Consider the following 16,239-nt stretch of genomic DNA (forward strand, 5'->3'; position numbering starts at 1 on the left):
GCTGCTGGTTTGTTTGTCATAGTGGATGGATTCAAATCTAACTTATTTTTAAAACAAAAACGAATCACTGTTAAAATGACCAAAATGCCACTAGATTTTCGATGCCATCGTATAATCTTAAAGTCGTTCGATTTGGATTTATTGATGTGACTTGGATTCACTTGACACCATCCGGTTTAGATTGGATGTAATTCTGGTGAAAAAGAGTTCAGTAGTCATTTGTTCATCAACCGCCCTTTTACCTAAGCAGTTTGGTTTTGGATTTAAGCTGGAGGACCAAACTTTCAAGAGAGTTTCCAGGACAAAAATTCTTTACAAACCGTCCAAATGGACTCCCTATAAACCGTGTAAACACAAGAATACCCAAAAGAGGGGCCCTCTATTAGCTCCAGATGGGCGGGCCCACTTTTCTTGTGTCTTGGCGGTTTTGTCATTGTTTATTTAGATGGTTCCTTAAGAATCACTCTTTCCAGGATAGGGTTTGAGTAACCATGGGTCCGTCAAATGGGTTAAATTTATTAAATTTAGTTTCATTCTCAATAGACGTGTTTGGAAATATAGGAATAGGAAAATTTTCGAAGGTCACATACTAAACCTCGGACAATTGATGATGAATATTAGGACCAAATTTCAAGAATGAAAGGTATCCACTAGCAGAAGTAAAATGAATTCCTTAAAACCTTATGTGGAAAAACTTATATTTAGACTTACAAGCTGGAAAAATAAAACTCTATCTCCGGTGAGGAAAGCGACTATGATAACAACTAGTAGTTCAACTTATAGCAAATACCAGATGAACTGCTTCAAACTACCAAAACAAGCTTAGTGAGTTGAACAAAGCTCAACGAGATTTGTTTTGGAGAAAGGATCCTAAATAATGGGAGGGTAGCTACTTCAAGGCTTAGGACTCTATCTGTAAGCCAAATAGTTTAGGAGGTCTGGCATTCATGAACATGGAGCTCTTCCATAATACTATGATAACCAAGAAAAGTTAGAGATTAATTCAAGATAGAGAATCATTATGGTCCTCAATCATGAAAGTTAATTAAATATTCTAAAAATGAGGATATTTTAAAGATGGGCACAACTTCCAAAGGTACTTATTTCTGGATTAGGAAAGAGATTTTTGGGGGTCTATACAATATATATACGGGATAAAAACTTATGAAAAATTGGTTATGAAAATAAGGTGAACATTTCAAAGGATAAACTGATAAGAGGCACTATCATCAATCTATCCAGACTTCCTAACTGTCCAATTACTCACTGCCAGTGGTACTTGGGACACTAAGAAAATGGAGGATTGATGCAGTCAATAGGAATGTACTGCCACTTTGAACACTCCCAAAAATCTTCAGGAGGAAGATCATGTGATATGGGGTCTTACGGATAAAGAAAATTTCACTGTCAAATCCGTGTACCGAAGAAAGTTGGATAACAAATACAAGGATGATGTTTAAAATACTGAATGAGCAATTTTTTGCAAGATGAACATTATTCTAATAATTCATATATTCTTTTACAAGTGTGCTCATGGAATACTTCCTTCCAATGATAAAAATGCTAGCATTCTGAATTACACTAATCATGTTAGAGCACTACTCGGTCAAACTCGCAAGCGTTGCTATCTCAAGCTTGTTTGTCAATGTTAGTGATCAAAACTATAAGTCTTAATTTCTAGTCTACTTATAGTTATATCTCGGACTAGGATAGATTGTGTAGTTGAGCATTATACTTCACTATGTTCATCATTTGAAGACGAAGAACTACTAAGGAGAGCTTGTGGAACTTCATCAACAAAAGGTATGTGGAGACTTAAACTCATCTATCAATCAAAAAGTGTATTTCTACTCTATCTCCTATATTGAGACAAAAGTCGTATTACTATATAGTATTCGATTATGCACATTTGAGATTTCGAGCTGAGTTTAAGTCGCTTACACATTTCTCGAAATATTTGTTGGTAAGCTTTCGCTTCAACCAAGTTCATCTTATATTCTTGACGAAAGTCAAAAGATGATCATGTGAAAATCGATGAGTAACATCTTACATGGTTTGTGATATAATAATTTGGTGTAGACTTGGAATGTTTCGTAATGATTATTTCAATAACTTGAAAATTGCTTTGATGCTAATAGTTCGTGAAAACAGCTATTGTCATCCTCTAAGAATGTTTCAATAATTGAAATAGAGTTTAGAACACTTAACCATCATTGGATTATGAACATTGTATGTGTTCTTGCATATATGTGATCCATGTCTGGAACTATAGTATGCATACCTGTATGCGTACCTGTTAGTTGTGAAATTCCGGGAGCCTAAGTACACATACCCATACGCGTACTGGCGAAGGGTTTGGGTCCAGGAATTTCTGCTGTGTTTGGAAGTATCGTACCTGTTTTCATACTGGTGAACCCAAACTCAGTCCGGCTACTTAAGTATGCGTACCCGTTTGCATACTTGAGTGGTTAAAGTTCTTAAATCGGTTTGTTCATGAACTAATACATTTATATAATAAGGAATGCATTCTGTGCAAACCGTGGCTATAATGTTCATGAATTGATTCGAGTGAATCAAACCAATTTTTCTTCAATTGTGTGCTTGTATACTTCTATGAGAATATAGCAATTGAACAACTTTATAACTAGTTTCATTTGAGTCATTTGAACTAGTTGTGGTTAATATGAATAAGGTTGATATGAGAGTGTTCATGTAGCTAACTTCGGTTAACTACTGTTGAGCCAACCTAGTGTACACGTTTAGGTACGGTACATTTTATTTGTGTATAACAAGCTAAGTTCGATCTAACAGTTCAAAGATATTAGCTTGAATCTAATCAGGTTTTCATCTAACGGTGAATATTGAATGCTTTGTTACCAAGGTAACTTAGATTGCAAATCCTGATTTGAAAACTATATAAAGGAGAACTCTAGCAACTGGGAAATCTAATCTCCACACCTTCTGTGTGATATTAGTTGCGACTAGAGTCGATTCTCCTTTAATCTTAGGTTTTTCACGGAACCCTGTAGGTTAACGACTTAAAGACTTCATTGGGATTGTGAAGCCAGGCCTAACTATTTTCTCTGTAATTGCGTGTTCTGATCTTACTTCTACTATTGTGATTGAGTATTATCTTTCTAAGATTTGCTTGAGATTTATCTCCGATGGGTAAGATTAAAAGTAGTCACAAACATCTTTGACTCATCATTTGTGATTCTACAATATCTTGTTTTGCTTCCATACGATTAATATTATTATGAGGTGATTGATAATACTAGGTTGTTCTTCGGAAATATAAGTCCGTTTTATCAATTGGTTCATTGCACCTTGATTTATCAAAATACGAAACAAAACTCATGGGTATTTCTGTGGGAAACTGACTTATCTATTCCAATAGACTTTTCTTTGTGAGAAAAAAATTGTTTATCAAGTCTTCGACTTTGGGTTGTAGCAACTCTTGGTTGTGGGTGAGATCAGCTAAGGGAATCAAGTGCGTAGAATCCTGCTGTGGTTCAGAGACGTAAGGAGCGCAACTGTACCTTGATTAGTGTGAGATTGATTAGGGCTCAACTACATTTCAGTCCAAAGTTCATTGGTAGTAGGCTAATATCTGTAGCCGCTTAATACAGTGTGGTGTTCAAAGTTGGACTAAGTCCCGGGGTTTTTCTAAATTTGTGGTTTCATCGTTAACAAAATTTCCGGTGTCTGTGTTATTTCTTTTCCGCATTATATTTTGTTATATAATAGAAATATCACAGGTTGTGCGTTAAGTTCAATCAATTCTTAAATCCGACCTTTGGATTGTTGATTGAATTGATTGACACTTGGATATTGGTTTTTAGTACCGTCCAAGTTATTTCTCTTATTCAACCGGGCTCGCAAATTCCTATTTTTTTGATTGCAGATTGAATTGAGAAATTGAGATATAACTCTTTGATATACTTTTCTATGGATTGAGTCTGACTTTCTAGTTGATTCTCTTGAAAGTATATTGGAGTTTGTCTATTTAGATTTCCGAACGAAATATTGGGTGTAGTTGTTAGACCCCCGGATTTTCAAATCATATATGCAAAATCTGCAATTGTAAAGAAGAAACTACATCTAATTTCATGACCTACCCTTTTTCCATGTCAGTTTTGCATATGCTTGTTGGATTTAACAACCGGCTCGTTGGTACTTTCGAAAAAAAAAATATGATTGGTTGGATTCCTAGTTCCAAAAAAGCTACATTACTAGGAACGGCTCCAATATATTCTAAACATGATGGTTTATTTGGAAAATTATATGTGATAATATCTTCAGGAAAGTTGTTATAGATGTTGCTATTGTCAACAACATAAAACAACACATTTTTTGTGACAGGCTGGAAACTTTCGCCTAACTCGCCTGGTATTGCAGGCCATAAATTTCCCGATGCGCCACTCTGATGCTACTAATTGGGCCTTAAAATTAGGAAAATGCACGTTCATCTTTCCTTGCAAGCATGATCGTGGAGCATGATGCAACTAACTTAGATTCCGTACCTTTCCAACTTACCCTCGTTATGCGAAAGGTTTAAATCCTGTGAGGTTAGCGCCAATTAATTATTGCATGCATCACTGGCTTTCGGGTCTATCCTAGGCATAGTGCATGCCTTGAACTTGCGCATAGGCCATCACAGGCATAATTCCACCTCTTCACTTAGATTAGGCATTACTGAAATCATGCACTTGTTTGCCTCGTGCTAAATGTGTATCAATCAGGCTCATGTCGTACTTTCGTTAGGCTTATGCAAGCTCCACTAACTTGCATATTGATATAGCTTACTTTCTTGGCCATGCCAAATTTGCAATTGATGCATATGCCTACTCTGTGTAGCTTGATAAGTAGTATGAGCATCCAGTGAATGGCATGCAACTAGCGTCATCAAGCGTGGCCACAATCATCTCTTGCGTCTCTATACCGAGCCAGATGATGTGAGAGGCCAATATGCCGTAATCATCTCGCAATTGATGATATGAGCGACAATGTGTTGGACCGGAAATTTTGCAACTTATTGCGAATGCCTACGTACCCTTCCCTACTCTAAATGGATCAAACACTGACCGTAGTTCATCCCCGAAGGGACAACAACTTAAGTCAACTCGTTTGCAAGGCCGTGGCCAAGCAATAATGGTAATGACCTAGTCCGTATAGGACGTTCCATCAAAATGCATAAAGTATGCGCATTAATGAGTCTGCAGCATGGCATAATGATGCCTTCGTATCATGTGCCTTATTGGAAAGGATACACAGCTACAAATGAGGCCTAAGCATCACTTATATTGTTCCGGCTTAGCTATTAAGCTTACTTAGCGCATAGTCCGCATATGCACCTTCAACCAACTACCCCTCCCTATATAAGTTTTATAGACATTTTGACAACTTAGATTATGGGAGGAAAATGACATTCACCAAGTCAGGTCGTGATAGTTGTACATGGCCAACTGCAATATACAACCACGATGGTTATACATTCAGTTTTGGCTTACAGGTCAATTCCAATGTCTGGCCATGATGGCTGAACATTTCCTAAGCCAGATCCAGAGAAGGTACATGATGGTTGTACTTTCGTCTTTGTCCCATGTGCTACTCCAATATCCAACCATGATGGATGTACATTGTCAAGGCCATCCTGCCCTGGCTCATTGCACCATTGATGCGAGATTGGCCATTGGACAATATGCCTTCGCAATGCATACTTGGCGCTATATTGGCATTAGGTCAATGTACCTCTTACACAACAGAAGCTTTGGATGAAGCTTCATCCCAGGACATGGCGCATCTTTGAGCATGCGCCGTACTAAAAACACAAGGTGTTACAATGGTACAGGTTTAGTTCGCTTGAAAAAATAATACTATTTTTATGTGTAATATGAATAAGAAATAACAACCGATGCAGGTTTAGTTTAGGCCAGAGCTCTTCAACTGGTTGTAAGGTACGAAAGGACAAGAAAGAAGAACAAGTCATCGTTTTTTCTACAGTAGGGGAGTGGTGTATCATACATCAGGACAAAATTCAAATTTTTCTAGAAAAACCATGGTTGCGATTGATGACTTGAAAATATGCGTTTTGGTTTTAATTATTTTAAACTTGTGTATATAAATAAAATAGTAGATGACTATGCAAATATTGCTAAGGTAAAACATCTTACTTAAACTGATAAAAATATGCATATTCAGGATCAGATCAAATATTGTAAGTGACGTAAACAACGGCGTAAAGCTGACATATTTTGCGATATATAATCAATAATCCCTTTTTATTAATAAAAATTAATTGTGACTTATGATGACCCTAAAAATTAATCAATAATCCCTTTTTATTAATAAAAATTAATTGTGACTTATAGCTTGAATGCTACATTCATTCAAGCTATATTCATATCCAATGCGAGCGAAAGTATGTTTGATGACCCTAAATTTACCTTGTGAACACGTATCTGCTTTGTATGAAACTCAATTAATTAATTTATTTGTACTTATAATAATATTTTAATCCAACTTAGTCAAAGTTGTAAAGTAGTAGTCTCGCTAAATACATTAAGTAATCGGTGAAATAATAATAGAAAATAGTAATTACGAAACCCTATGGAGAAAATAAAATAAGATATATATACAACAAGTAATATCTTCCTAAATATTACGTCTAAAGTTATATTATTTTTTATTCCCAATTATAAACTAAAATGAACCATCATTATCAACACCTACAATGGTTATCTATTAGAAATACAAACAATGTTCATATATTTTTATTTAGCTCTTCAAAACCAATAGCAGTTTAACCACTGGTGAGTCTTAGGAAAGAAAAATATTAAGGTGGACAGATAAAAGGTAAAAATATATGTAGATATATAAAAACAATTATTGGCGAATTTATGAAAGAATGAATACAATGGTTAATAATCGGCTTTGTAGCCTATCACCCAAAATATATTATGTAACCAATACATGCATTTTTCCCAATAAAGTTCCATATGACCAGAAAAACAATATTGTAACTCAACTTTGTTATTTGTACGAGATACAATTGACCCGAGATTCATATTATGTTATGTGACCAAATATTTTATGACCGAGAATGTATTACGTGACTCCAAAATTTTCTTTGTGACAAGAAAATATTGACATCTAATTCGTGACCTAAAAATTTATTATAACCCAAAATATTCTATTGTAGTAAAAAGAAATCAGGACCAAAACTTTGTCTCCCAACCTAAAGATTACATAGTAGCCATAATGGGTTATTTTGACATAAAAGGAAAAATTGACGTAAAAAAGTTATAGTTAAATCATCATTGTAATCCAATACCCACCTAAAGACCTAAAGATTACATACAAGCCAAGATTTGTCTTATACTCCAAAATCGCTTAGTCACCCAAAACCAATGATACGACCCGAAATTTATTTCGTGACCCAAAATTCACACTTTGCTTCAAAGAATTGTTTAGATATGAGTTGTACCCAAAATTAAGTAGTTTGATAATATAGTTATACTCACTCTTCGTATCATGCTATGTTGGGAGCGAAGACCTTGGATAAGAAACTCGCAACTACTCGGTTACAATGTTAGAATCACCTTAACCACCCACCTATAATATTGATTCTAGCATTGTTGATAAAATCAAAATTTTAAAAACTCATGACCATTTAAGCATAACCAATATCATTTTCTCAACTTTCCTAATTTCTTGACCTTAATTCCTAATCTCATAAAGATTTTGAGGACGATAATATGAAGAAACAAAATTGCATTCGAGAACCCTAATTCCCAAACTTTGGAATGAGGTCGATCCAAGTGTTTTATTACAACCCTAATTCGTTTTGTTAAAAAAAAGGTGAAACTCAGTCAGTTTTGCCGATTGACACATGAATCATTGTCGTTTGAGAGAAATAAAAAACTGTCTCGTCCAAGTAGTTAATATGGAGTACTTGCAAGTGACTCAAACGAGTTTCCTAATTGACCTATATTTTTCATACCTCAAGTTTTTCTAGTGATCCAAACTTTGCATTTAACTAAAAATATGTCACGTGACATTAAAAATTTCCTCACATCCGAAATCTACTACATGACTCAAAGATTGATCGTGACCCAGAGCTACACAAAAAATAAATTTCCCATAATATGAAGTGTAACCTAAGTCTGATTCGTGGCCATATAAATACAACACTGATCCAAAATATGCCCCTTTACCTACATATAGACACTGTGACCCAAAATTTTCCTTGTGAACTAAAATACGCAACTTGAAATCTATATCATGATGTACGCATAATATTATAAAACAAAATATACATTGTGATCTGAAATATGCCACACGGCAGAAAAGTTCCATTGAGACCACAATTCTGCATTGTAACCCAAAATCTAATATTATGAATTGAGATTGGTCACATGGTCGTAAATGGGCCAAGTGGTCTATAATTTACCTCACCAGACTAAAAGTTCCTCGAAATATCAAATCTATCCCGTTAACCAAATTTGTACTACGATCCAAAATCTCTCTTGTGACTTAAATTTTTCACATGAATCCAATATTGTCTCATGACTGGAAAGATGTTTAATAACCCTGAACCTTAAATTTTCTTTTTGGCACGTACTTTTGTTTGTGACCGAAATACGGATTGTGATTTGGTATTTACCTAGTGACCTACAATTGGTGCATCAACCAAATATATCCCGCGTGATTTATAATGTTCTTACGATATAAAATCTGTCATGGGACCCAAAAACTATATACTAATCTTATATATGTGTGTGTATGTATATACATTGTAACTCAATATCCCTTTATAATCCATAACTTCACTTATTATGACTTAAAATTTGCATTGTTTAAGAAAATGTGTCATTATGACCCAGAATTTTCCATATACGACAAAAATCTTCCCCGGTGACCAAAATCTACTTAGTCTAAGGACCATGAATCACATAGTGAGTAGAGATATATCTTCCCGACCCAAATTTACAACTACAAATCAAAGAGATAAAGTTGGCTCGTGGTTTCATTATATATGTAATGACCCAAAATCAACCTTGTTAAAGCATGGTATGTCAAACTCTATTTAGGTCTTAAATATTTTAACTTGTAGTTGTCATGATTATATAGTATACTTTGTGCTTTATTTAGAGTCATAGTTCACTAATATTGATGCAAAGTTTGAACATATAAAACTGAAAAACAAGTGATATATGTGAAAAACTTCACCAGCAACAAAGTAAAATTTAAGAATGAATATCGAAGATTGGAGACTATCAAAAAAAACTAAATCTTAACTCAATAAACTATACCAATTATGATAAAATAAAATAAAATAAAATAAGGGTTATATTTTATATATATACATGTCCTAGATCATATTGATCATAGCCTTAAGCTTTGTGTTAGGAGCATTGGGATGATTCTAGTGTAACTTTATCCGGTAATTTTGACCCTGGATGTATCTTAAAATGGTGAACCATGTATATATGTATCTAAGGTTCTAATTGTTTTTTTCATGTGTTTATTGTATTCCTCATATGTTGGTTTATTCATATTATATTGGGAGAAGGATCCAATGACATTATCATGACATGGTGACGTCACTTTTGTGCAAAATCCAAATGGTAATGAATTTGAAGCTAATATTTCGTGACATGCTTCTCTTGTAAGGCTCTGCACTCCAACCAAAATGAATGGATTTCGAGACGTATAAGATTACCATCTACCATTTTGAATATCATTCATTGAAGATTAATGGTTAAAATTCAAATTTGTGGATGGTGGAGTTTCGTATTCCGGAATAGTCTCATTATTTGTAGGAATTTAGAGCTTTACAAGAGGAGCATAACTCCAAAAGATTAGCTTCAAATTCATCGTCGTTTGAATTTTGTAAGAAAAATAGCACGACCATGTCATGATAATGTCATTCTAACCATGTCATCGGATCCTTCTCTATTGTATATAAAGTCTTTGATTCATATTTCTCATGTGATAGGTAAATTACAATTTGTGTTATGGTTATGTTTTCCAATTTATCATTATAAAAATGAAAAATCAAACTATAATCGAGACATTTATCTACGCAATTGAAGAAAAAAACTAACAATGTTGTTTAGATGGAGTCACTTGTTCAATAATTTGTCTATAAAATAATATTATTCAGCCACACTTCAAAAGAGTGATGATGTGTGAGGTAAATGTAAGCCATAATGAAAAAGTAAGTTCTTGTTGACACCCACACCAGAGGCCAAGCATAGTTTGGTTGCCTAAGTGTATTTTTTTCATCTTAAGGTAAGTCATCTTTTGCACGCATTTTTTTTAAGGTTACCAGAAAGAACAAACCAAAAAAAATTACAGGGATAAAGAAAGCTCATCTAACAAATGAGTAATGCAGGATTGAGAAGATAACCACTTGGTAGACAGGTGGGTTGATACAGCAAAAGCCGCTAAGGAATGCGCCACAACATTGTCATCCTTTTTGATAAAGCTGGATTCAATAGAAGTTAAATAATCTAGCTTGTCCCTAATTCTGGAGATGTAGTTATGGATGCGCCAATGATAAGTGGAGTGTTTCCAGATCTGATAGCGAGTTCGATGCCTATACGAGCACCATGAGCCTCAGCTTTAATTGGTGAACTAAATTGCATATCTTGAGTCTGGCGCCCTATAAAGCTTAGTATTATTATCTCTAGCAATTTCTGCACAAGCATAACCTCTAGGACCCTCAGCACCATCGAAATTGACTTTAATCTTAGGTTCAGGTGGTGAAGATCAAGTGAGTTTTTGTGTCTCCAAGATATCTTGCTCTCTGGGAACAATGATCTTTTCCTGCACATTTATATCTATGTTGTACCAACAAAAAGCATTTCGAAGCATATTCTGAATGTTGATCTTTCCCTAATGGGAAAGAATATCATTCCTGGTCTTTCAAATAATCCACAGAAGATAAGCACCCATCTTTGAACTATTATAATTCCCTTCTTCAGCCATCCAGCTCTTAATATGATCTCAAACTGTTAGATTGGGGTTCTCTACAGTTGTCAAACTTTAGTGAGGCAAACAGAAAAGCTTGAGTAACATGAAAATAAAGGAACAGATGGTCAATGGTCTTTAGATCCTAGTGACATAGGTTACAATCTGAATTAACTCATTTAATGGTCTTCATTAATCTACTGCCCAAGGTCAGACCCATATTTAGAAGTCTTCATAAGAATAAGTGAATTTCCACTGGAAGAACCTTTATGTTCCAGAACTTCTTCCACAACTGAGTATTATTACTAGTGGAGGAAGAAGGTAATCTATCATATAATGTTTTTTAAAAGGACTTAGTTGAGAAATTACCATTAATATAATGTATGAACGATTATTTATCCGCCACTTGCTTTGTATGCTCACTTGGGATATATAGATATCTATAATTTTGCTGACTTCATTAGGAGAAAAAAGTTGAGGGAGTTTATCTTCATCCCACCCAATGAGGTTCTTCAGAATAATATCACTCACTTTAGATAAGTTTTTTGTTACCGTAAAAATTCATCATCGGAGTCTTGTGTTGCAGCTTCAGAACCCAAGGATCGATATTAATATTTTCTCCATTCCCAACAACCCAGCAGTAACCCTCCTCATATCAGCTCTATAACTCAAGAATGCAAACCATGTGGAAGAACATTTGTAAGGTTTTTTAACATTCCAAAAGTTTTTATTATTCAGGTACTTGGATCTCATTAGCCGTACCATAGACAATAAACATTATTCAGAAACTTTCATATGAGCTTAGCAATCATGGCCTATTCAGATGACGAAGAGATCTGATGCCTAGACCACTCATATCCTTAGCTTTCTCAAACTGATTCCAATTTATAAGATGCTAGTTTCTAGTCTCTCGAGCATGCCCCCACCAGAAATTATGCATAGTTCTTGGAAAAGAATGCATAATCTTCTTTTTTGGTGAGGGATGTGACCATATAGTACGGAGGAATTAAACCAAGTACATGCTTAATCAAAATTGTTCTACCTGCATGCGAGAAGTGATATCTTTTCCACTCTGCCATCTTAGCATCAAATTTATCAATTATAAAATCATATATAAGAAGCGTTTCTATAGGCTGGTTTAAGAAAATAATGCCCGAGATACTTATCAGTGAGACCTATTTGTTGAACCGCCGGCTTATGAGAAATCTCCATTCTCTTATCAGGTCTAACACCTTTACTGAAATGGATAGCTGACTTCTGAATATTAACAGCTTGACCAAACCAGGAATCATAAGTATTACGAATCTGTTTCAAAGCATTCATCTTCTAATGTCCCCAAAAGCAAGAGGTCATCAACGAACATCAGGTGAGACACAACAGATACATTCCTACAGATTGTATAGCCATTGTAAAGAGCATTCTGCTCTATTATTCTCATCAACCAAAAAAGACCTTGAGAGCATAAGATAAATAAATATGGAGACAGAGGGCATCTTTGTCTCAATCCTTTCTCACTAGTGAAAAAAACCTTCCGCTTAACCCTTTACTAGAATGAAAAAAAAACACAAAATTGGTCAAGTAGCCCTAAAACAATAATTCCTAGGTGAAAAAGACATGTAAAATTTGATACTCTTTAAATGGACGGGAATTAAAAAGATACTTTTCTACTAATTGGGTGCCCAGAAAAATAAAAATAAAAATAAAAATAATTCGTTTACCTAAAATATCCCTTAAACTAAATTATTTAACCTCAGTGTTATCAATGGAACTGGGGGTTTTAATTTTGTACAAGATGAAAAGGTATAAAATGATGCAAAATTTATATGGTGATAGTGATCAATCAAAAGAAAAGGCATAGTTTGGTCATGGATTACACCTATGGTCTTAAAGGTTTGTCGAAGTGTAAGTATGGTGGTGTAAATATGAAACCAGTTTTCATCCAGTGATAGCACATGATGTACACAGGTTTCATCCACTGGCAATACATGATGAAACCTATTTCATCCTGTGATAGCACATGAGGAACATATAAATGCATCAGATATACAGTGAGTTTATCCAGTGAATAACAAACACACTATAAAACTTTGTTTCATCCACTTGAAACACATGATGAAAGCAGTTTCATCCAATGAATATACATATGGCGTCCACACGGGGGGTGGGGGTGGGGTGGGGGTGGGGGGGTATTTCTCGGGATCGGGCCACTAAACTGGTTAACGCGGTTTCTTTTTGTTCTTCTGTTTTGAATGTTTAAACTACATTTCTCTAGAATCTAATCATAGAAAAATCTCCTTATGTTTGTTGTTTCACATTTCTAAACTTAATTGATTGTTTTCACAAATAGTTTAATCGTCTTTTAAATCTTCTCTTGTTTTCTCTTTTCATGGCACTATAAAAAAGTTTTATGATTCCTCTTTTCGTGTTTGCTTTATGATTATCCTCTAATAGCTTTTACCTCTTTTGTTGTTGTGATCATAGCTTTTGCTGAGTATATTAACGAGCTTTTGCTTAAGGGTTCAGAGTAGATTGGTTAGGTAGATTTTGCTCATGGTGCTGTGTGGAAGAAGTCTCAGATCGACTCCAACTCAATAGAACTAGGTAGAAACTCGTCCCGCCATTTAGTGAACTCAAAAAATTTCAAAACTCATAAAGTCAGCTGCATGCAGTTAATCGGTTTCCTTATTTTGTTGCTTCCGTTCACTGCTGCCAGCTGTTATCCTTCATTGTCTAGGAAAGATTCTCGGCCTAGAGATTATCCGCAATTACACACTATGATTATTTCTAACAAATTATATCTTCGGAACCTTAATATTGGTTATAATTTCAGCCTTAGTTTTCATCATCTGCCATCTCACAAATATCTTCTTTGTGAGAGTTTTCCCTACTTGTGTGTGGAAGTTTTTTATCAAGAGAACTACATAATGGTAGAGGGTAAATCCAGTCAAGTTGTGGATTTAGTTAACAAGTTCAAGCAAGCTACTTTAGATTTGGGTGATACTAATGAAGTTCATCAAGAACAATAAGAAGAAGAAGAAGAAGAGAAGGATGATTGGAAGCTTGTGTTATTGGCAAGATTACCATTGAAGGAAGAATGAGTTATGACATGGTGGAAAAAGCCATCACTTTCACCTGGACTTTTCTCAAACTGGGGAATTTAAAAATTGTAGAGGTGGAACCAAATCTGATGATTTTCAAGTTCAATCAATGGGAGCTTCTCAACAAAGTAATTGATGAAAGACCATGGAGCATTAACAAACATCTTCTAGTTATTCATGATTATATTCCGGGCATGATTTACACTGAGAAACATTGGGGTTTTCAACTTTTTTGGATCCAACTCAAATACTTATTTTCGGAGCACATGAATGTTTCATCTGTTACCAAAATTGGTCAAGTCATGGGTGAAGTTATTGCCATAAAGATGCAATTCCTATTGGTAGTGATCCTGTGAAAGTTTGTGTTAATGTAGATCTCTCAATGCCACTAAGAAGAGGTGTGAAATGTACTACCAATGCAAGAGTTACTAAGTGGAAACAATTCTTTTTTGAGCGTCAACCTAGAAGCATATGTACTGCGTGTTACAACATCAATCATTCAAAAGATGTTTGTAAGGCTGCTGCTATTTTCTTGAAGAAAGCTCATGAGAAGCCTTATTTTGTTGGAACGATTAACAATATTCGCAAAAACATAACTATTGTTGCTTCAAACAATGATACTTTCGCAATTAAGGCTCCAGCAGTGAATAAGAATCAGAAAAAGTTTATCAAATCGACTGTTTTTGTTCCTCCAATAAATGGTGAAGTCATCAACTTGGATTCTCTGCTCATAGAAGAAGGGGCTTTACCTGATGAAGATAGTATACTAGGCAAAAGACACAGAGTGGGTGAGGCTTCTTCCCCTATTCCTCCACCATCCGAGACTTCTTCTCAAAGCAATGTGATGATTCCAATCTCAACCCCAATGAATTCTCAAATGATCACAACTGGAGATAGTCAATCTATGCAAGCACACAAGAGGAATCATGTATCAATCTTATTCTATACTTTTTTCCTTCTTTCAAAAAATTTATATTCGGTAATTTTAATATTACGTAGGTTTCTTTTTTTAACACCTGCATTTAATACAATTACTCAGAGTCTAACTCGAAAGTTCAGTTCAATTAAAGTCTTTCATGCAATTTTCAAGATAGACATAAATTCTTCATGCATTTTCTTCTTTAGGTTTTACGTTAGAATTTTAATCCTGCTTTATATTGGTTGTTTTTTGTATCTCAACTATAAATTCAGTTTGCTTTTGAGAGAAGACTTGGGAATTGACAAGGAATCAATCTTCACCAAGCTGGTAGAACTACCATGGTTAAAGCAGTTCTTAATGTTGTTCTCATATATCAGATGAGTACATTCAAAATTCCTAAGACACTTATTAAGAAGCTTGATTCTTTGCAAAGGAAATTCTGGTGGGGTTATAAGTCTAACAGAGGGTTAAACTTAATTGCTTGGCAGAACATGAGCTTATCTAAAGATTTAGGAGGTTTGGCATTCAGGGATCTGGAAATGTTAAACCATGCTCTTCTCACAAAAATTGCATGGAGAATATGTCAAAATTCTGATCATTTGTTAACTAGAATTATCAAAGCAAAGTATTTCAAGAAAGAAGAATTTCTATATCTTGAAGGTGAAAAAAATAATTCCTCATGGACTTGGAAAGGTATTGAACTTGGTCTTCCATACTTCAACAACACTATAGCATGGAAGTTAACAATGGCAAAGGTACCAAAATATGGATAGATAAATGGATCATTGGGATTGATGTCAAAGTTAAGCCACTTCATCCATCTCATCTTCAATTCGTGTTTGTCAGTGAACTGATTTTTCCTGAGTCCAATGACTAGAATATTCCTCTTCCCAATATGCTCTTCAACCCAGACATAGTAGATAGAATCAAGAATATGCGGCTGTTCATGATGAAGAAGATATAATTAGATGGAATCCTTCAAAAGATGGCAACTTTTCTTTCAAGAGTGCCTATAATAAACTTACAGAAACTAGAGTTCAAAATCAAGCTGCCTTAGATGATGTTCCAACCTCAGTCTGGAAATCTCTCCGGAGAATGAAGTTACCCCATCGTGTGAAACTTTTCATATGGAAATGCTTGAAGAATATAATACCTACAAGGGTTAGATTATCTCAGGCAATGCAAGACACCGAAACTCATTGTGAGGTTTGCATGCAGGAGGATGAAACTCTCTTTCACATCCTT

This window comes from Papaver somniferum, chromosome 4, assembly GCF_003573695.1.
Source record: "Papaver somniferum cultivar HN1 chromosome 4, ASM357369v1, whole genome shotgun sequence".
In the NCBI taxonomy this organism is placed as follows: Eukaryota; Viridiplantae; Streptophyta; class Magnoliopsida; order Ranunculales; family Papaveraceae; genus Papaver; species Papaver somniferum.